The following is a 21,801-nucleotide window of genomic DNA, read 5'->3' on the forward strand; positions in this document are numbered from 1 at the left end:
CTGGTGGCATTGCAATCCCTGACTTCAAAATATATTACAAAGCTATAGTAGTCAAAACAGTGTGGTACTGGTATAAAAACAGGCATACAGATCAATGGAACAGAATTGAAAGCCCAGAAACAAAACCACACATCTACAGATAGTTAATCTTTGACAAAGGTGCTAACAACATACAATGGAGAAAGGAAACCCTCTTCAGTAAATGGTGCTGGGAAAACTGGACAGCCACATGCAAAAGAATGAAAGTAGACCATTATCTTTCTCCATACACAAAAATAGACTCAAAATGGACCAAAGACTTGAAGGTAAGACCTGAAACCATAAAACTTATGGAAGAAAATATAAGTAGTACACTCTTTGACAGCAAATTTAAAAGGATCTTTTCAAATACCATGTCTACTCAGACAAGGCAAACAAAAGAAAAAATAAACAAGTGGACTTCATCAGACTAAAGAGTTTCTGGAAGGCAAAGGAAACCAAGATCAAATGAAAAAACAACCCACCAAATGGGAGAAAATATTTGCAAATTATATATCTGATAAGGGGTTAATCTCCATAATATATAAAGAACTCACATAAATGAATGACAATAAAACAAACAACCAAATCAAAAAGTGGGCAGAGGATATGAACAGACATTTTTCCAAAGAAGACATACAGATGGCCAAAAGGCACATGAAAAGATGCTCAACATTGCTAATCATCAGAGAAATGCAAATCAAAACTACACTTAGATATCATCTTACACCCATGAGAATGGCTATAATCACCAAGGCAAAAAACAACAAATGTTGGAGAGGTTGTGGAGAAAAGGGAACTTTCCTCCACTACTGGTGGTAATGCAAACGGGTGCAGCCACTATGGAAAACAGTATGGAGATTTCTCAAAAATTTAAAAATAGAAATACCATATGACCCAGCTATCTCACTACTGGGTATTTACCCAAAGAACTTGAAATCAACAATATAAAGAAACTTATGCATCCCAATGTTCATCACAGCCTTATTCACAATAGCCAAGAAGTGGAAGCAACCAAGTGCCCAGAGATTGATGACTGGATAAAGAAGATGTGGTGTATATATATATATATATATATATATATATACACTAGATGGAATACTACTCAGCCATAAAAAATACAAAATCATCCCATTTGCAACCACATGGATGGACCTTGAGGGCACTATGTTAAGCGAAATAAGTAGACAGAGAAAGACAAACACTGTATGATTTCACTCATATGTGGAATATAAACAAACTTATGGACAAAGAGAACAATTTAGTGGTTACCAGGGGGAACGGAGGTGGAGGGTGGGCACAACGGGATGAAGGGGCACACTTACTTGGTGTATGACAAATATTAATGTACAACTGAAATTTCACAATGTTATAAAGGAAAAGTAAAACTGTCACTATGTGTAGATGACAGGATATAACGTTAGAAAACCCTAAAGACTCTACAAAAAAACTATTAGAATTAATAAATGAATTCAGTAAAGCTGGAGGATATAAAATTAACATATTGCAATAGGTTGTGTTTCTATACACTAATAATTAGCAATTAGAAGGAGAAATTAAGAAAACTATCTCATTTATGATTACATCAAAAAGAATAAAATACCTAGGAACAAATTTAAACAAGGAGGTGAAAAATCTGTACTCTGAAAACTATAAGACATTGATGAAAGAAATTGAAGATGACACAAATAAATAGAAAGATATACCAGGATCATGGATTGGAAGAATTAATATTGCTAAAATGTCCCTACTCTCTAAAGCAATCTACAGATTCAGTGCAATCTCTACCAAAATACCAATGGCATTTTTTCACAGAATTAGAACAAAGAATCCTAAAATTTGTATGGAACCACAAAAGACCTCAAATGGCCAAAGCAATCCTGAGAAAGAAGAACAAAGCTGGAGGTGTCATGCTCCTTGATATCAAACTATACTAAAAAGCCACAGTAATCAAAACAGTATGGTATTGGCACAAAAACAGATATATAGATCAATGGAATAAAACAGAGAAGCAAGAAATAAACCAAGCATATACAGTCAATTAATCTATGACAAACGAGGCAAGAATATACCATGGGTAAAGATAGTCTCTTCAACAAACAGTGTTGGGAAAATTGGGCAGCTACAGGCAAAAGAATAAAATTGGGCTACTGTCTTATACCATATACAAAAGTAAATTAAAAATGGATTATATACTTGAATGTAAGGCCTGAAACCATAAAACTCCTAGAAGAAAACATAGGTAGTCAGTAATCTGACATCAGTCTTAGCAATATTTTTTTGGACCAGTCTCCTCACGCAAGGGTGACAAAAGCAAAACTAAACAAATGGGATTACATCAAACCAAAAAGCTCTTACACAGCCAAGGAAGCCACTGACATAACGAAAAGGCAACTTACTGAATGGGAGAGGACATTTGCAAATCTGATAAGATGTTAATATCTAAAATACATAAAGAATTTACACAACTTAATATCAAAAAAACAAACAAGCTGATTAAAAAATGGGCAGAGGATTTGAACATACATTTATCCAAAGAGGACATACAGAAGGCCAAAAGGCACATGAAAAGATGCTCAACATCACTAATCATCAGAGAAATGCAAATCAAAACCATAATGAGATACCTCACGTTTGTCAGAAGGGCCATTATCAAAAAGACAAGAAATAACAAGTGTTGGTGAGAATGTGAAGAAAAAGGAACCTTTGTGCACTTTCAGTGGGAATGTAAATTAGTACAGCCACTATGGAAATCAGTATGGAGGTTCCTCAAAAAATTAAAAATAGAACTACCATAGGATCCAGCAATTCCCCTTCTGGGTATTTATCTGAAGAAAACAAAAACACTACTTTGAAGAGCTATATGCACGCTTATGTTCATTGCATCATGGCAATACAGCCAAGATATTGAAGCAACCTAAGTATCCATTGACAGATGAATGGATAAAGACGATGCAGTCTAGATATACAATGGAATATTACTCAGCCATAAAAAAGAATGAAATCTTGTCATTTGCAACAATATAGATGGACCCAGAGGTTTTATGCTATGTAAAATAAGTCCAACAAAGACAAATACCATATGATTTCACTTATATATGGAATCTAAAAACCAAAACAAACAAAACAGAAACAGATTCATAGATACAGAAAACAAACTGATGGTTATCAGACGGGTGAGTGTTTGGGGGATGGGCAAAATAGGTTAAAGAGAATTAAGAGGTACAAAATTCCAGTTATAAATTAAATATGTCACAGGGATGTAATGTATAGCATAGGGAATATAGTCAACAATATTGTAATAACTTTATATGGTTACAGATGTTAACTAGATTTATCATGGTGATCATTTTGTAATGTGTAGAAATATCAAATCACGATGATATATACCTGAAATAGGATATTGTATGTCAATTATACTTCAATGAAAAAAGATATAAGGGCACATATATATTACTTAAGTTATATTGGAAACTGCCAGAAGACCTAGAAATAGAATTTTTTAATAGAGAGTATCTTTAAAGAATGGACTAGAGATTGGGAAAGAGATTTTTATTTATATTTTATAGCCCTGCATGTATTACTTTCATAATAAAGATAATTTAAAAAGTTAATTGTCCTCAGAGTATATACCGGCCTTTGATAAATTACACCAATTGTATGCCACAGGGCAAAAGCAGATGATCTAGGCATTGGTGAGGAACTCTTTAGGTTAAGTCCTCAACCTAACTGTTGTGAGGAATCAGCAGTTCTTGAACCTTTAAAGGTATAAAGGAAAAATAGCTCTATAAACAATTAATAGCCAAAGTCCTAGCTCCAATTTCAATGAGCCAATTCCGAGCTACTTACTACTAGGATATTTTATCTTATTTTTATGGCAAGATCAAGAGAAGATTCTCTGGAGATACAGCTTTTTCTCTGATTACGAGAATTGAGAAGAACCCGGCTAGAGTAGGGTATCCTCCTACAAGCTTTTTTGTTTTTGCTTTTGTTTCTAGTGGGATCAGTTTTAATTTGTTAGGTGTTCAGCTTGGAATATTTGACTTTCTTAGAAGACACGTCTTCAGTAAAGAGGCTGATCTTTCAGATTATAGTCTTACATCTCCCAAGAAAGTCTGAAATTAGGGAATGCCAACATGGATCCATGAACATCTTTTAATTGTCATCCAAACACCATCCTTGGGATTAGAGTCATAGAAAGGCAAGTTGTTGGAACTTCCAGGCTACCTCGATAATTCTCTTGATATTATACCCATGTTGTCTTGTTTGATCCTTTGTAGGCTATCACTGAGAGTGAATCACTTCTTTAGGAACACTATTACCCTACTGAAACATGCATTTGACTGCACATCCACCCATTTTCAAAAGCAATTTCTTATCCAAAGTGACCTTCTACCTCCCAGAAAACTGAATTCTTGAGCTAGTAATTTCCTGACTCCTGTTTCCCTTACTGAAAATTCTTGGGAAATCAACATTTTCTCACTTATAGCTCCACTGTTAATGACTTGGTTTAGAAAACCTGTAAACTCATCTTCTATCAGGAACTGGTTGGTTAAGTTCTATTTTGGCCCAGTTGATCTGCCAGATTGGGACACATCACACAGGGTGTTCTCAGGGCTATGAGAAGCCATAGCCCTGGCTGACGATGAGCCAAAAAGTAAGAGCTATGGAAGGGTATTTTTAGATCTGATAAGAGTCCTTTCAATCATGCTTCACAGCGACCAAGAATTATTTTTTTAAAAATGGCTCATCAAGGTCAAAAAAAGGAATTTTATGTATTATATTTTTGAGGGATTTTAGAATTCTTTGCTTGTAAACAAATATTAGTTTCTTGTTCTCAAGGTTTTAGGACTTTTCTCTTTCTGGCCATTGGAGTGTAAAGGGGTAGGGTAGAGATAGGCAGGTACTTCAGTGTATTGGCCAAATTTACTCTTCAAGCTTCAGGGGAACTGCTGTTAAGCTGCCCAACTCAAATGATAAGAGCTATTTTATTTTGTTTTTTATATAATTCCCTGGCAAGCAGAATATGATCTATCTTAACACTTACATTCTCCCTGCCAAAGCGCATGCAGTATGTTTGGACATATGGTCTCATTTTTATGATCTTTTAACCTTTATTTATTCTACACATCCTGTGGCAGAGGTAATCACTTGTGGGACTTGAATTGCCAGGAAAAGGTCCCATCTGGAGCTTCTGAAAAAGAAGAAGATTGCTTCCGCAAGGGAAAACTTTTAAAGATAGATGTAATCATTTAAATGGAACAATGTCAGTTCCACCTTTGATGATCTTAACCTAGTGGAATAATATGTGGGGAAAAAATCTATGGGAAATTTCCCCTGTCTCTCTTCTTTGAGGTTTAACACCATAAAAAACAATGTAGTAAGCAAGTGGTGCTGCCCACCCATCATGGTTAGAAAGTACTTTTTTAAAGCGTGGTCACAGAAATCTTGAACCATATTTTCACAAATGGCTGATGTATCAGTTAGGATATGTTTGGCACGAATAGTAGTGAATCCTAAATAACAATGGCTTAAACAAGACAGACATTTAATTTTTCCTCATGCAAAACAAATCCAGAGTTAACACAGGTCAGACCTGTGTAATAACAATATGACTTACATACAGGTTTCTTCAATGTTTCTGCCCTACTATTGTTACAGGGTGGCTTTTGTTTAAAGTAGTTCCAAGAGCTCGTCATAACATTTGAATCCCAGGTAACAGGGTGGAGGTTGGTGGAGGTTGAGTAGAATGAGTTAGCTTGTTCAGGAACGATCTCTCACAATAAAATCTTGAATAAAAGTAGTCACTGAGGTCATCTTTGCCTCATTCCCAATCTTGGGAAATCTTTGAATATTTCATAACTATATATGATGTTTATTGTAGGTTTAAAATTTTAAAAATCAGATTAAGAAAGCACTCTTCTATTTTTAATGCCAAATTTTAAATTATGAATGGTTGTTGAATTTTATCACATACTTTCTTTTGCATTTATTGTGATATTCAACAGTTCATCTTGTATATTGATTTATATGGTGAAATATATTAGTACTTTTTTAAGATTAAATCAACTTTATATCTATGGAATAAATACAGCTTACTCATCCTTTTAATATATCAGAGGATTCAATTTGCTGATACATTGTTTAGTATTTTTGAATTTATATTTATGAGAAAAACTTGCTTATAAATACCATTTTTAAATTATATCCTTATCAGGTTTTATTATATTGGCTTCATAGAATGAATTGGGAGGTGATCACCATTTTTATCTTTGTTAGAAGAATTCTGTAAGATTGATATTATTCATATTTTCTGTATTAAGAAGAATTTACTGCTGAAACGATCTGTAGGCTCTTTCATTTCTGACATTGGTAACTTCCACCTTCTTTCTTTTTTTTCTTGATCAGCATTGCTAGAGATTTATTAATTTTGTCTTTCAGAGTCAAATTTTGTTTTGTTGATTTCTTTATTTCATTATTTTTACCCTTATCTGTATTACTTCATTCCTTCTACTTTATTTGGGTTTCATTTACTGTTATTTTTCTAATTTTGCAGACTGCCACTTAGATAATTTATTTTTAGCTTTTCTTCTTATCTAACATATGCATTGAAGACTATAAACTCCTTTCTAAGCCATGTTTTTGTTGCATTCCACATATTTTGATATGTTGTATTTTTGTTATCTTTCTGTTAAAAATATTTCCTAATTTTTGTTGTGATTTCTTCTTTGGCTCATGGATTACTTAGAAATACATCACTATTTCTAAGTATGTGGGTACTTTCTAGTCAGTTTTTTATTTATTTCTAGTTTAACTCCACTGTGATCAGAGAACATAATATATATTATTTTAATCCTTTAAAATTTTGTTAGACTTGCTTTGTGGCCCAACATATGGTCAAATTTGGTTCACAAAAAGAAATCAGCAATCATGTGAAGTGTTCCATATATATTCATACATGTCAATTAGCTGAATTTATATTGTCCCTATCATCTATATCCTGAGTGATTTTATGTCTACTTGGTCTCTCAGTTATTAAGGAAGGTAAATTAAAGTTTTCCACTATGATTGTGTATTTGTCTATTTCTCGTTTTAGTTCTGTCAATTTTTTGCTTTATGTTTGTAGCTATATTTTCAGTGCATATAAATTTAGCATTTTTAAATCCTCCTTAGGAATGGCCTTTTTATCATTATGAAATATTTCTCTATTTCTCTAGTAAGGTTTCTTGCATCAAAGTCTACTTTAACTGATATTAGTATAGTTACATTGGCTTTCTTTTGTGTAATGTTTGCATGGCATACCTTTTTTGATTCTTTTACTTTCAATGTTCCCATCTTCACATATTTAAGGTTTGTCTATGTTAAACAATATGTTATCATGTTTTGTTTTCTACCTCAGTCTTACAATCTAAATCTTCTAATTGGAACGTTTAATTTATGAGCATAATTACAAAAATACAATTGTTGCTAGATACATTTGCTTCCTTTATTTCCCACAAGTTTTTTATTCACTTCACATTTGAATGGTATTTTGTAGAGAATAGAGCTCTCTGTCTGCAGTTATTTTCTGTCAACACTTAAAAGACATCATTCACTTACATTTTGTTTCCATTGTTTCTGTTAGAGGTCAGCTGTCAGTTTTATTATTTCCTTGTTTGATGGTAATGTATCTTTTCACTCTGGCAACTTTTCTCCTTGTATTTGATTTTCAAGAATTTTATTATGTCGTGTCTAGTTGTAATTTTCTTTCCATTTATCCTGTTTGGAGTTTTGATTTTTCTAATCCATGCCTTAATTCTTTCATAAGCTCTGGACTATGTTCATTATTTCCTCAAATATTGCTTCTGCTTCTTATTCTCTCTCCTCATATTCTGTTTCCAATTACATGTATATTAGACCTTTCCACCATATTCCACGTCACTTACCTTCTATTTACATATATTCTACATCTTTTGCTCTCTATGCTTTAGCTTGGTTATTTTCTGTTATTCTGCCTTCTAGATTACAAACATTCTTTTCTGACATGTTCCTTTTATTATTAAGGCCATCTATGGTCATGCAACACCTAGAGATACATTCTGAGAAATGCATCATTGGGTGATTTTGTCATTGTGTGAACATCATAGAGTGTACCTACACAAATCTAGATGGTATAGCCTACTACACACCTAGGCTATATGCTACTAATCTTATGGGACCACCATCATATATGTGGTCTGTCACTGACCAAAACACCATTATGTGGCATAGGACTGTCTTTATTTCTTAAATTCAGTTGTTGGGTTCATATTTGATTCCTTTGTATAGTTTATTGTTGCTTATGAATTTTTGCATCTTGTCTATGTCCTTGTACATACTAATCAGATTTAAGGTCCATGTTTCATAACTCTGATATTTGCATTGTGCATAGGTCTATTTCTATTGTCTGTTTTTTCTCTTGGCCCTTTGTCTTGATATGCCTGGTAAGTTTTTGTTAAATACTGAATATTTTGTATAAAACTTATAGTAGTTCTAGATGATGATAGTTTCCCCTAGAGAGCACTCTCTCTATCCTCTCATAGAGAGTTTGAAGGAGGTCAGATCACTTTATTTCACTCAGGGACTGAGCTGATGAGAGGCTGAGTTATAGTCTTTACAACCTTTGATCTACCTCTGGTTTGTCTCCACCCATAAGTTACAATCTTTTTGAATTCCAAACTTTGGGATTGGCATGTTTAATAGGGTCTCTATTCTCAACTCTAGCTTCTTTTTTCTTTTCTTTCCTCATCACAGTGAGACTGCTGAAAATTATCTTTGCTTTTCATAGCCTTTCTATTTGGCTTCTTCACCTCTTTCCTAGTGCAGTTAAAGAGTTCAACAAATAGCCAAGTGAAACACTGTTGAGTGCTCAGCTCAATTCCTGCATCTCCCTTCTCTTTTGAATTTTTGCTCCATACATCCTAGCTCCTGTGAAAGCCCTGAACTTTAAGTTTTATCTCCTCAGCCTTGTGAGAATATCAAAAGCTCCTCTGGCTTTTCTGCCTCTCAGCAGTGTCCTGCTTCCCGGATTCTCAGCCTCTCATCTGTACCAAAAATACAGAAATGCCTTGAGCAGAAAAGTAGCTCAGAGAACTTATCACTTCACCTCTCTGCTACTCTACTATTTCCTTCTCCCTGAAATGTATGCCCCTTAAGTACTGGCTTCTGAAACAGCTGTCCAATGCTTTCAAACCTTTTTTTAATATCCAGATCTTAAAAATATTTCTAATGGAAGTCTGGTCTGTCAAAAGCTACTATATCTCATCTAGAGATGAAGTCCTTCCCACTTCAAAATTAATATTATATTAATACTTGCTGTAAGATTCAATTAATGAAGAGAGTCACTAGAAGCTAAAAATAGCAATATTTTACTGGGGGGAAATTTGAGGTTAAATAAAATATTTATGGCATGCTTACTATGAAGAAAGAATGGAACTATGCTAGATGATGTACTAATTATAATAATTACTTATAATACTGATAATAAAAGGCAAAATACAGTCTTTTATCCAATGGAGCTTACAATTTTGTAGGAAACAAAACTAATCCACTGAATTATTAGAGAAAAATGTCAGAGTATGGTCATATGCAAAAAAGTGTGTTTACATTATAGTTCAGCAGTTGGTAAACTATAGCCAGAAGGTCAAATCTGACCCATAGGCTGTTTTTGTAAATAAAGTTTTATTGGAACAGAGCCACATTCATTCCTGTATACCATATTGCTACAACAATAGAGCGGTTACAACAGAGATTGTATGGCTTGCAAAGTCAAATGTATTTATTAAAGTACTGTATTACAGAAATAATTTGCCAACACCTTCTCTACCTTTAGTATAGTTTTGGACCATCATTTTTTCTTCCCCAGACTGCATAATTTTCATTAATGGAAAATTCCAAACTATCTCCAAGAATTAACCCATTTCCTTCTTTTGTGTCTATTTTAAAAGAGTCTGTCCTTGCTGGTTCAGGTCTGAGGACTTCAGTTCTGTGGTTGCAATCTTTAATTATTACTGTTGCTTGTATGGAACCTACACCAAGATTCATTTTTTGTTTGCAACCGACATGATCTTCTATCTCCTGTGTGAAATTCTTGTGCCATTTGTTGTTGTGGCTTTTCCTATCCTAGACACAATTTATCTGGCTGCGATTATAAATAAACAAAAAAAAAATTTGAACTGTTGCCCATTTTGGAGTCAGGAGGCTCAATAGGAGAAAGCAATCACTGCCATGTCTGGAGACTTGCCATGAGGTATTTTATTACTCAAGGACCAGCCCTTAGGGAATACTGGGACAAGTAGAATGCTCCCAGGAGAAACAGAGGGCTCAAAACAGTCAACTATAATCTACGTATTTGTCAGTTTAGAGTTCTCAATAAGGACAGTTTTCAAGCCCTTATTCCTTCCTTCTGGCATCTTCTCCCCCAACCCCACCTACTCATTTTTACGGTGCTTCTTTAGTGGTAGCACTCTCTATTCCACCCCCTCCCCCACCAATTATATGAGAATTTTAAAAGCGCTGGCTCTTTGATTTGAGTTGCTCTTTGGGGTCTTGATCTATCTGATGTTTTGCAGTAACTGGTACTTACTTTGGTTCCCTGTGTAAGTAATTGCAGAAGCCTTTAACAGAAGGTTAATTGTTGACAGAGTTTCATTACTCTTGGAATAGATAAAAAGTCTACAGACTGAGATTGAAGAGGCAAAAAAAAAATAGTCTTTGAAATGTAGAAGACAGATTTATAGAATATATTTCTGAGGTGCCAATGTTACACTTAAATAGATGCAGCACGAATTCCTAAAGTTACCACCCTAAGGTTTCTCAAATGACATAAAAATATATGAATGGATGGAGAAGCAGAAACCTAAAACCAAATACTAGAAATTTATTTTCAAGGCAGGAGTTCCCGTTAGGTGAGTAAGATAACACATTTGAGGTAACTGTATAAAAATAAAATTAAGTTTGTCAACAAATTGTTTCATCAGCATAAAGTCAAACTACCAGTCTGATGGATTCCTCCACTATTTGGTCAAGCTGATTGTTTAAATTACAATGTGTAGTTAAAATGTTGTTGTCACTCTTCCCCATGCTGCACTCAACATATATCAGGGGTTATGGCTATATCTCCTGACATTTCTTGTGGGTGAATTTATCAGGTAGTATTGGTGACACAAAAAACCTCAGATGTGATTTGCCAGCTTAAAATTTAAGTGATGATGTTGCCAACACTCGTAGTCAATTATGCAAAACCACAGCTTTAGATTAATGGAAGGGGCTTACTGAAGACAGTACTTCAGTCCAGTTCAATTTGGTGATGATGTTTCACACCAATCCCAAGTAGAGGGGTGAACACCTACATAATGGAGATCACCATACTGGTCAGTCTAGTGTAGCCCTGCCACAACCCAAAGTCTACAAAAATAAGAAGTATCAGGTATGGCCCATCATAGTGGATAGAAGCCCCATTATTCATGAGATTGACAATTTCCTCTTGACCATGGAATGAATTCTCATTTCTATCATATGTGAAGCACTTAGAATTTGGGCTTAAACTTGGACATCTTTCTATCTCAAGAACCATTTTGTTACCCTTATATTCTGTTTTCCTTTCTCACTCAAATGCAATGGTTTGAATGGAAGACAGTGTTTTTTTTTTTTTGAAATGGCTACTGATAGGTTTTTAGGGGAAAAGCATCTAATTACTGGCAGGAAAATCCCTCTAGCTCTCCTCTATTTTTGAAAGATAAATGAGAAGACTGTAGATGTTTAACCAACTATAATTACGTTTCCATTTAGTTCATACTATTTGAGGTTGATTTGTATGTAACCACAATGAATTGTTTATGTCCAGAATCAGAGTTTTTTCTTAAAATTTTAAGAGATCACAGTGGCATTTACACCTGTTAACTATAGGCTTTCATTAAGATGATTGATTGCTTGCATTGATTTATTTGCTATGTGGGCATTCCTGTGGTGTGAGTTTTCACTTTAAAATATACACAGTTCATCATTTGGGCTCTTCTCGTGGGTTACCATTAATGGAATTTTGAGCATGCCTTCTTACAAAAGCCTTTCCTTGATTAGATAAAAATGTATTACTTTTGAAGGAGTAAGATATGAATCACTGAATGCTTTTCTGAATTTTAGGGGTGGGGAATGCTTGATGAACATTATTATTCTTGACATTTAGATGTCTCTTCTGCATTATATTACTGATTGCCAGTTTATCTAGACATCTGCTCCTAGAGTTGGAAGCAGATTTATAATCAGAGGGATGTTTAAGGTTTAGCACTAAAAAGAATAGAACCAACTCACATTGGTTCTTCCTAGTTCCCGATTACATTCTAAAGGTCGTCCTGAACTGTCGATAACTGAGGTCATTGAACTAAGTGAACATCTGCCTACTAGGAAATCTCATTTAGGAAAAAAATAAATATATATATAATGGATGATTTAGCACAGAGGAAGAGAGAAATGTAGTCAACCAGGTTCACTTATGGAAAGTTCTAGTGAGAACTTTTTTGTAAATAAGATTCCCAATGCCTAGTAAAATTTTCTAGAATCTTTACTAGATTTGTAATCTAGTAAATTGTAATTTTGGAGCAAAAGAAACTTACATACTTATAGTGAGTTGTATTGTGTCTCCTCAAAAGATATATCCACATCCTAACCCAAGTACCTGAAGATGTGACTTCATTTGGAAATACAGTCATGTACCGCAAAAGAAGGTTTTGGTCAATGACAGACAGTATATATGACGGTGGTCCCATAAGATTAGTACCATATAGCTTAGGTGTGTTGAGGCTATACCATATACATTTGTGTAAGCATACTCCATGATGTTTGCACAATCACAAAATTGCCTAATGACACATTTCTCAGAATGTATTCCTGTAGTTAATCGATGCATGACTGTAGGTTCTTTGCAGATGTAATTAAATTAAGGATCTAGAGATGAGATCCTTCTGGATTTAGGGAGGGTCCTAAATCCAGTTACTGGTATCCTTATAAGAGAGGGAGATTTGACATACACATAGAAGAAGACCATGTGAAGACGGAGGCCTGGAGCCACCAGAAGCTGCAAGAGGTAAGGAAAGATTCTCTCCTAGAGCCTTCAGAAGAAGTGTGGCCCTACCAGCACCTCGACTTTGGACTTCTGGCTTCCAGAACAGTGAGAGAATCAACTCCTATTGTTTTAAGCTATCAAGTTTGTGGTAATTTGTTGCAGTAGCCCTAGAAAACTAAGACTCGTATTGTAGTCTATGTGAAGGGCTCCATCAAGATTTGTGCCACATGCCACGTGCACAGCTTGACCAGATAGGCCTGCCCTCTGTGATTAGAAAATACCCACTTATCCATTGTAAAATTCACTCCCCAGTGTTGGCATCTGTTATGTTTGATTCATGGAATCTCTGCATTATACTTTTATTTATTTATATTTTTAACCTTAGCCAAGAAATTACAAGTCCCTATAACGTTTTCCTAGTTAAATTTCAAGCAAATTAGTCTTGAGGCTTGGGCATTTTACTTAGATTACTTAATAGCTCACATTATGTTTTTTATAGTTATCTCTTTAGCTTTTATAAATGCTTACAAATTTAGTACTTCACATTCTAGTTTTGATTGTTCTGCACTCAAAGCCAGTTTACTCAGTAATAAAATAGAAACATATACAGGTTAAGCTTCTTGTCCTTAAAGGAAGAATAACAGGGACTCAGGAGGAGTGCTCTCTCATCTCAGAACTCTTACTGTACTTAAGTACACTCAGGTGAGCACTTGCTGTACAAAGACGGGCTTCATCTCAAATTGTTTCTTGGGTATAAATCTCATCTCAACTATGACATAAGCCTTCTGAAAGCAGCAATTGCCTTAAACCCTTTACCTGACCATTGCCTCCCCAGGGATGTTCCTGGTATAGTTGCTCGATAAATGCTAATCTAACTAAATTGATGTGTGGGCTTCTGACTCAGAGTTCAGTACTTTAGATCATTTCCAGAAACTCCTGCAGGATGTAAGAATTTATGAAAAATCATCAAATCCCTCTCCAACATCTATTTCCTAATAGACTCTCACGTTTAGGAGAAAAGAAATTAAATATTATAGGGAGGAAAGATTTTATAAACTGTAATCAATTGTTTAGGAGGGTACTAACCTCAGAAGAGAAATCCATGTAACATATTCCTAGAGGAAGGCAACTTTGGAAGCTAAATTTGTGACAAAGGTTTTGTTGGGGGAATGAAAAGAAAGAATAAGATGAATGGTTACAAAATGGTTCTGTAGATCGAAAATTGGGCAGCTCTTTTAATTTCCAGGGGTGGAGGGAATGTGTAACTTTAGTCCAGGGGGGTGTGGGGGGAAAGCATAGATGGGTCACTCTGTATTGAACCTGAGCATTTCTTATTTTAATTGACAACATTCACATCTTTGAGCTTCTCATTTAGACTTTGATAAAATCAACTTGCAGAGGCAGATGGCAGGCTGTTATTTTTAATTCACAAGCCATGTTAAATGTATGCCATATGTTATAGAACTTTTCAGGCTCAGCCTTTTGAGTGCTACCACAATAAACTCACCAACTTACAGAAAAGGAAATCTGACAGGAAGAATTATGCACTTGCGGATTACATTTTTGAAAACTGAAGTCAGTTACTTGTCTCTTTGCCTGATTTAAGGAGGGGGTGGGTGGCGAAGAAAAACCTCTCAGCAAAATGAGAAGCCACACATTGAAATGGTAATATCTGTGTAAAAAAGAAGTGGGATTAGGGGTCCTGATTGTTGCTTTGTACTCAGAAGTGATATGTCGCATCAACAGTACGACACCTCTGAAGAATATATGAGGCAGCCTGCTATAATCCAGAAAGGCAGTGCAACGTGAGTTCTAATTTGTATACTGCTAATGATCCTCAGCAGGGGACTCATCTCTCTGGCCTTCAGTAGCTCATATGTCAAATAAAAAAAGCAGAATTAGATAATCTCCAAAGCCCCTTCCAGAATTTACATAGTACAAATCACAACCTATTCTCATTGTTACTCATCGCCATCTTTATGGAGGCCATACTACAGAAAACTGCCCCCTTTTGGAGGAATTCTTCACTTGTCAGGATTCTAAATTTTATGAGTTTTCCTTAAATTGCCATTACTTAGGGTCAACACAGTTGTTACAGAAATATTTTCTAGAAACCTGACTAGAATCTGGAGAACTCAGGGATCATTATGCAATGATGAGAAATTTTGTGTCTACTTGTTGCAAGATTTAATATGAATATCAAAATTCACATTAAATTGTCTAGTAAAATGAGTTTTTATAAATTTCTAAATTTCCTTTCTATTCCTTAAGTAGAATAGGAAATGCTTTCTGCTTCATGAGCAAGAGGTGAGAGGGAAATGTCAGATGAGCTCAGAAATATTTGAACTAGCTGGTTGGGGGTCTAGTGGGTAGAGAAGGAAGAACGCTTTACATGAGAAACAGAAAAGAAAGCTATGACTTTCAGACAATGATTTATACGATACTCTTCCTTCCTTCTCACAGGTTTCTCCTCCTTTCAGTGTTCTGTCCTTACTCTTGGAAGCCTAAATATGACAACTACATTCAGTAGGAAGCACAAGAGGTAAGTCAGGATTTACCTGGTGTGTCTTGGACAGGGTGGAGGCAGGTAGGTGACTGCCTATGGCTAAGATCTGAAATAGTTTCATAAAGCATTTGCTTGTTTGTATTAAGTGATGCCCTCTACTAAAGGTGGGAATTACACAGGAAATGTGCTCGCTTTTATAACTCAGAGTCACCTTTGTATAACACTCAGGTTGTTTTCCTATTGTAACTTCCTGGTTTCTATCCCAACCTGGTATGCTAATGTAGCATCTCTCTGAGATGATTTTCTTGCTCCTACCTGGTTTGACGTTTGTCAAAGCAAGTAGCATGAAGGAGAGCTTTCCCTTAGGACCACACCCCTACACACACACACATCTTCCACTGCTCTCCTTCCCTTTCACACTTGCACACACACATACACATGTACAAAGTTGTGTTAGGCATCTGGTGTTACTGTTACCATTGTTCCCTGCCACTGGACAAAATGCACTTCCCTGGGCACACTACTTTCATACCGACTTCTTTATGTGTTTGTCTTTCCCACTCTCTGAGCCTTAACTCTTTCAGAGCACGGGCTCTGTCCTACTTATCTTTATTTTCCCAACATCTAGCTGAACATGGTACATAGTAAAGACACAAATAGATGTTTACCGAGTGAAAAAGATGAGTGAAAGTGCAATAAAGTATCATTTAATGAACATGTTATCTAGTTAGGTCAAGAATTGCCTCAATTTCTAGGTCATTTATTCACTCAGTCATTTATTAGACAACAGTTTCACTAATTATTTTACGAAAGACGTTGATAACACCAGAGCTCACCGCTTACTATATAGAGTTTGCTGTTTGTGCATGTACGCGTGCATGTGAAGCCACACGTGTATATTTAGAATGAAATTAACTATTAAACTGGAAATTATTCATTTCACAGTGTTGGTTTAATCATTCCCACTAATCTTTTTGTTGCCTTCAAAGTTTCTAGAACATTTTTATATATAGATATCTGGTCAAAGTGTGCTGCACTGCCAACTGTAGTTGAGATTTTAGAGTCCAGAATAGACGGACCAGATGGGCAGCTTCCCTCACAGCAGAGTTTCCCAAAGTGCACTCAGCAGAATACTTGTTTCATGGGGTGTTAAATGGGATGTTACTAGGTGTTATGAGAAAAGGAACAGAGATAGAGATGGAAATGAGAGAGAGAGATTTATATCACATATATGTGTGTGTGTGTGTATATATATATATATGAAACAGTTGGATTAAAAGAAGTTAAGTAGATTTATTACTTCAAGATTTTTCAGAACCCTTTAATTTGCCAATGTGCTTTGAAAATAAAAAGAAACAGAAATTACATGTATAATATCTAGCATTTCTCAAATTTGTTTTTTTCAGGAAATATTAAATTTTTAAAGCATTTCCAAGAACTACTGGCCCTTTAAAACCTTAGGAAATTGCTGAATTATTAAATGGTAACTGAAGGGCATACTCCTGTCTGGTTGTGCCACACTTTATGAATTCATAGGTTCATGTGAATGCAACACATTTGTGAGATCTCAGTTTGTCCTGAATTCTGATGTACATGTCTTTCTAATTTTTCTGGATTTGATTTGACATCTGGCTTTTAGCCACAGTACTAATTGTTTACTTATCTTCTTGGTCCCTACACTTCTCTGCTCTTTATCAGGCAGTATCTAATTAGGAAATCAGAAACAACTCAAGATATTTCAAGCACAGAGGATTTAATTCAGGGAATTTAAAAAAAATGTGTTGGAGGGCCAGCCAGGTGGTACAGTGGTTAAGTTCACATGCTCTACTTCAGCAGCCTGGGGTTAGCAGGTTCGGATCCTGGGCATGGACATATGCACTGCTCATCAAGCCACGCTGTGGCGGCATCCCACATACAAAATAGAGAATTGGCACAGATGTTAGCTCAGCAACAATCTTCCTCAATCAAAAAGAGGAAGATTGGCAACAGATGTTAGCTTAGGGCCAATTTTTCTCACCAAAATAAATAAATAAATAAAGTGTTGGGAAGTGTTTGAAAGCAATGAGGAGAAGTAGAGGGAAACCAGAAAAAATAAAAGGAGGGTTTTTGTTTGTTTGTTTGTTTGTTTAAATTCAAAATCTGAAGCTGCTAAATGGTCCTGGGCTGGAGCCGCCCTGTCCTCCATACTAAGTTGGTAGAGGTGCTGCTGCTGCGTCTGCTGTAATTGGAACGACTCTGATGTCACTGAGTTGGACTCATCCAGGAGGCTGGATTCCCACTGGTGCTGCTGAAACTGGTACCAAGACAGTTAGAACCCACAGTCACCTAGAGTTACTCTCAGTTGTCCATGGGTGTTACAGCTGCTGCTGGAGAGCTGAGACCAGAAGAAGGAAAAAAATGGCATCTCCCTTCTCCCTAATTTTAAATCTTCTATTGCCTTCCATTGACAGACCCATCAGGAATTTAACCGGCAATGGGGTTTCAGAAATGTGGCATTCAGGCTTTCAGTCCCGGTGGTATGGAGGAGATTACAGAAAGGCATGTATGGAGACACTGTTGAGCACAGGCCACTTGTTTGGGCACTTGACCATCCATAAGCACCTTTCTATTCGTACTTAAGATTTTACACAAGAACAAGAAGCACAGAACCTCTATTTAACAAGGTGCACCACCACGTTTACTGATAGAGACCCTAAATAGAAGCACTGGTAAAATTCTTGGATTTTAGGAATTTATCTATTACATATACAGGCTCTCTTTGTAAAGCCTTTACTGTCCTTCACTTGCCTCTTTATGTGGCTTACATTCTAAGGTTCATCATTGTAATCATCACCTTGCAAATTTTCTTCAATTTCCAGTCTTACTCTGCTCTCCTTGACAACCTCATCGTAGATGAACCCCAATCAGCTAATTTTTCTATACGTGTTCCCTTTGGAGGTAAGCATTATTGGAGAAAACCATGTAAACTAGCCAACTTGTGTTAGAATAAGTTAAAATCACCAACCTCATGTGAACATTCAGTATTGCCAAGGACATCTCCACTAAGCCTGTCCTCTACTCTGCAATGATTATTTCAAAATGTCTGCTCCCTTCCTCACCTTCATTCAATAATACTGGAAAAAAGAAACCAACATCTATAAGCTCTGTCATTTTCCCAAGAGAAAAATCTTCTGTGAATCTGCAACTAACTTTCTTCCATCCCTCTGCCACAGGAAAGAAAGTGTTCTTCACCCTCTTGAAGGCTAACGGCTTCTGGAAGCCAATATCTCTCATTTCTCAAGATCTCTGCTTTCTAAAAAAAAAAAAAAAATCACACCTTATTGCAATCTCTGCATTATTCCATCACCAGATAAATCTGATCTAGAATTTTAAATTAGAAAACAAAGCAAAACCATCCTTCATTGTCTTTCATTACCTTTTAGCTACTTTATTTTTCTGTTACATTGAAGAAGTTGTCTAACTGCATTGCCTCTGCTTCCTCATTTTCCAGTTACTCTTCCCTGTATCCCAGTTTGGCTTCTGTTATCAACACTCTGCTGAGACTGCTCATGTCAAATAACCAGTGAACTCCCTTTAAGGAAACTCACTGGATAGACACTTTCATGCTCATCTTACTTGGCATAGTTGATTACTTTCTCCATCTTTAAATACACTCTTATTTTGTGGTTTGTTTCTCAGTATAGCTATGTTGACCCTATATGCTGACGATCTTCAAGTCCATACCTTAAGAAGATGTTCTCTTTCTCTATTTTCTCTTCCTAAAAGATTTCCTTAATTTCCAAGACTTGATGACTCTAAAATCCCCATCTTCAGCTAAGAGCATGCTTCTGAGCTCCAATCTTATAAATATAACTAAATTCTTCACAACTCCACTTAAATGTCGCTTAGGCATCTCAAACCAAACATCTCCAAAATTGAGCCCATGGCTTTCTCTTCTAAACGTATTTCTTCATAGCCTTCCCCATCTCAGAAAATGGTCCTTTCCACTTGCAAAACCAGACATTTGGGAATCATTCTTACTTATTCTTTTATCTTCCTCATTCATGTCACCATTATGACCTGTGAATTCCACAGGAATCTATTTCTCTCAGTCTTCACTGCTACCCAACTTGTCCAAGGTTCCATCAGCTTGCAATTAGACTAAAATTCATCCTCTTACCATGCTCTACAAGGCAGTGCATGACATAGCCTGATTTATCTCTCTGACTTCATCTCCAGTCTTACTCTTTTCCTCACGTAATGCCTTCCAGTACCCTGAGACTCTTTATTTCCTCAAACACATCATCTCTTTTCTGCTTTACAATCTTTTGTCTTTCTGTCTTCTCCTCCTGGAGCTCTCTTCCTCCAGTGCTTCAAATACTGGCATTTTCTTGTCCTTAATGACTGGTCAAAGATGTTTCTTCATTATCTTACATAGCTCCTAATCAGTGCCCTCTTACAGCATTTATTTTACTTTCATCTCAGCACTTTTTAATTTGTGACTATGTAATTTTGGTTTTATTGATTGATGATTGATTGACTGGATCCCTTTACAGGTTGTAAGCTCCATGAGGCAAGAAATCTGTCAATTTCATTTAGTAATAGTAAGTCCAGTGTTGGGCACTTAATAGGTACTCAACAATACTTGCTGAAAGAATGAAAGCAAGAAGACTGACACCTACATGAATTGTAGGAGGATCTTGGTAGAGGAGTGTGATTGTTCTGAATTTCATCTGTTGAGCTCTAACAAGAAGCCTGGATAGACAACTATTTGGTTTGGAAATTTAAATAGGAGGAAGTAAAATTTTTCCACTAAAATTTGGACATTAAGCATCTGAGACCAATATCAAGCCTGTTTTCATAGAAGCAGCAGCTCCTTGTCAGCCAAATGATGAAAAGTCTCTGAAGTTAATTGCAGGCCAAGGCTCCAGAGGAAATACCATCATGAAATTGTTGGCAAGTGTCTGTTGGGTTTAGTAGTTTCTCTTAAAACGCCTTGGCTTTTGCATGTAGTTTATTTATAAGTACAGAATTCTGGGCTCTGCACCACTTTGTCTTGTACCAGTGGGCTAGAACTTTTGATATTATTGAAAGCATTGGGAAGAAACCAAGACAAATTCGATTCTGAATTGCCTGTTTCTCTTTTCTCATGAAATGGAAATTGAATAGAAAAAAAGAATGCTTGAGAGGTAACAAAATATATTATATTCCTTGGCGTGACAATTCTTGGGACTGGGCAGAGGTTTGGTATTGTTCTTCTGTTGACATGAGAAGAGACAGGACTGTATGAAAACTTTCCCTCGCTTTATTCTATCAAAACTCCTTCAGTTTCCATGGAAATAAGAGCAGAAAGGCTATTGCCAGGCAGCCACAGAGGGTGAGTTCTCCCTGGCACGCTTTGGCTGTTTATAGTCAAGGACTTGTAGGAAGAGTCACCTACCAATTTAAGAAGATTTAACTTTTAGTATTTTGCCCATGTTTTTTTAACGGTGCAGTTTCCCCAGCATCATTAAAAAAAAAACCCAGAAATAGGACATAAAAGATGAGAAAAAAAATATGCAAGATCTCTCCATGACTGTAATTTGAGTATACCTGTCTAGGTCTATATATCTACATTATATCCCTTTAAAACCAAATGAGTTTCCTTGGGTGCTTGCTTATGGGGGCTGTGAGGAAAGGGTGAAGAATTTGGCAGACTGATTCACGCTTTGCAGTCAGTTTTAGGAGTGAAGAGAACCACTCCTACCATCTCTCCCATCCCTCCCCAAGAGACAGAATGAGTGGTGGTTTGAATGATAAAAAGGAAAAGAGGGCCAAGTTTTGGAGAACTCAGTGGTCTTGCAGGAAGAAAGAATGAGCAAAGAACAGAAGAGAAATGACCCTGGAGGTATAAACACAATGAGGTCCACTGACCTCGCTGTTATTTATTGCACTTATTCTTTACATCATAGCTTTTATATTTTCTCTTGAGAGTCTTTGAAAATGTGAGCCTGAAAACTCTAGAAAGTACCTAGTCAGAGGAAAAGAGACCTGGTTTTCAAATTATTAGAGTACAGTTTATGTATCTCTTATTAATTTTTTTTCATTTACTTCTGTTTCCCTAATTGAGGTTCATCACTGACACCTGGAGAAACTTTTATAATTATTAAATAATAAGCAACCAGAGATGTTTGGAGACTATCTTAACAATTTCAAATATAGCATTTTTCATTTCAATTAC

Source organism: Equus quagga, chromosome 6 (genome assembly GCF_021613505.1).
Source record: "Equus quagga isolate Etosha38 chromosome 6, UCLA_HA_Equagga_1.0, whole genome shotgun sequence".
In the NCBI taxonomy this organism is placed as follows: Eukaryota; Metazoa; Chordata; class Mammalia; order Perissodactyla; family Equidae; genus Equus; species Equus quagga.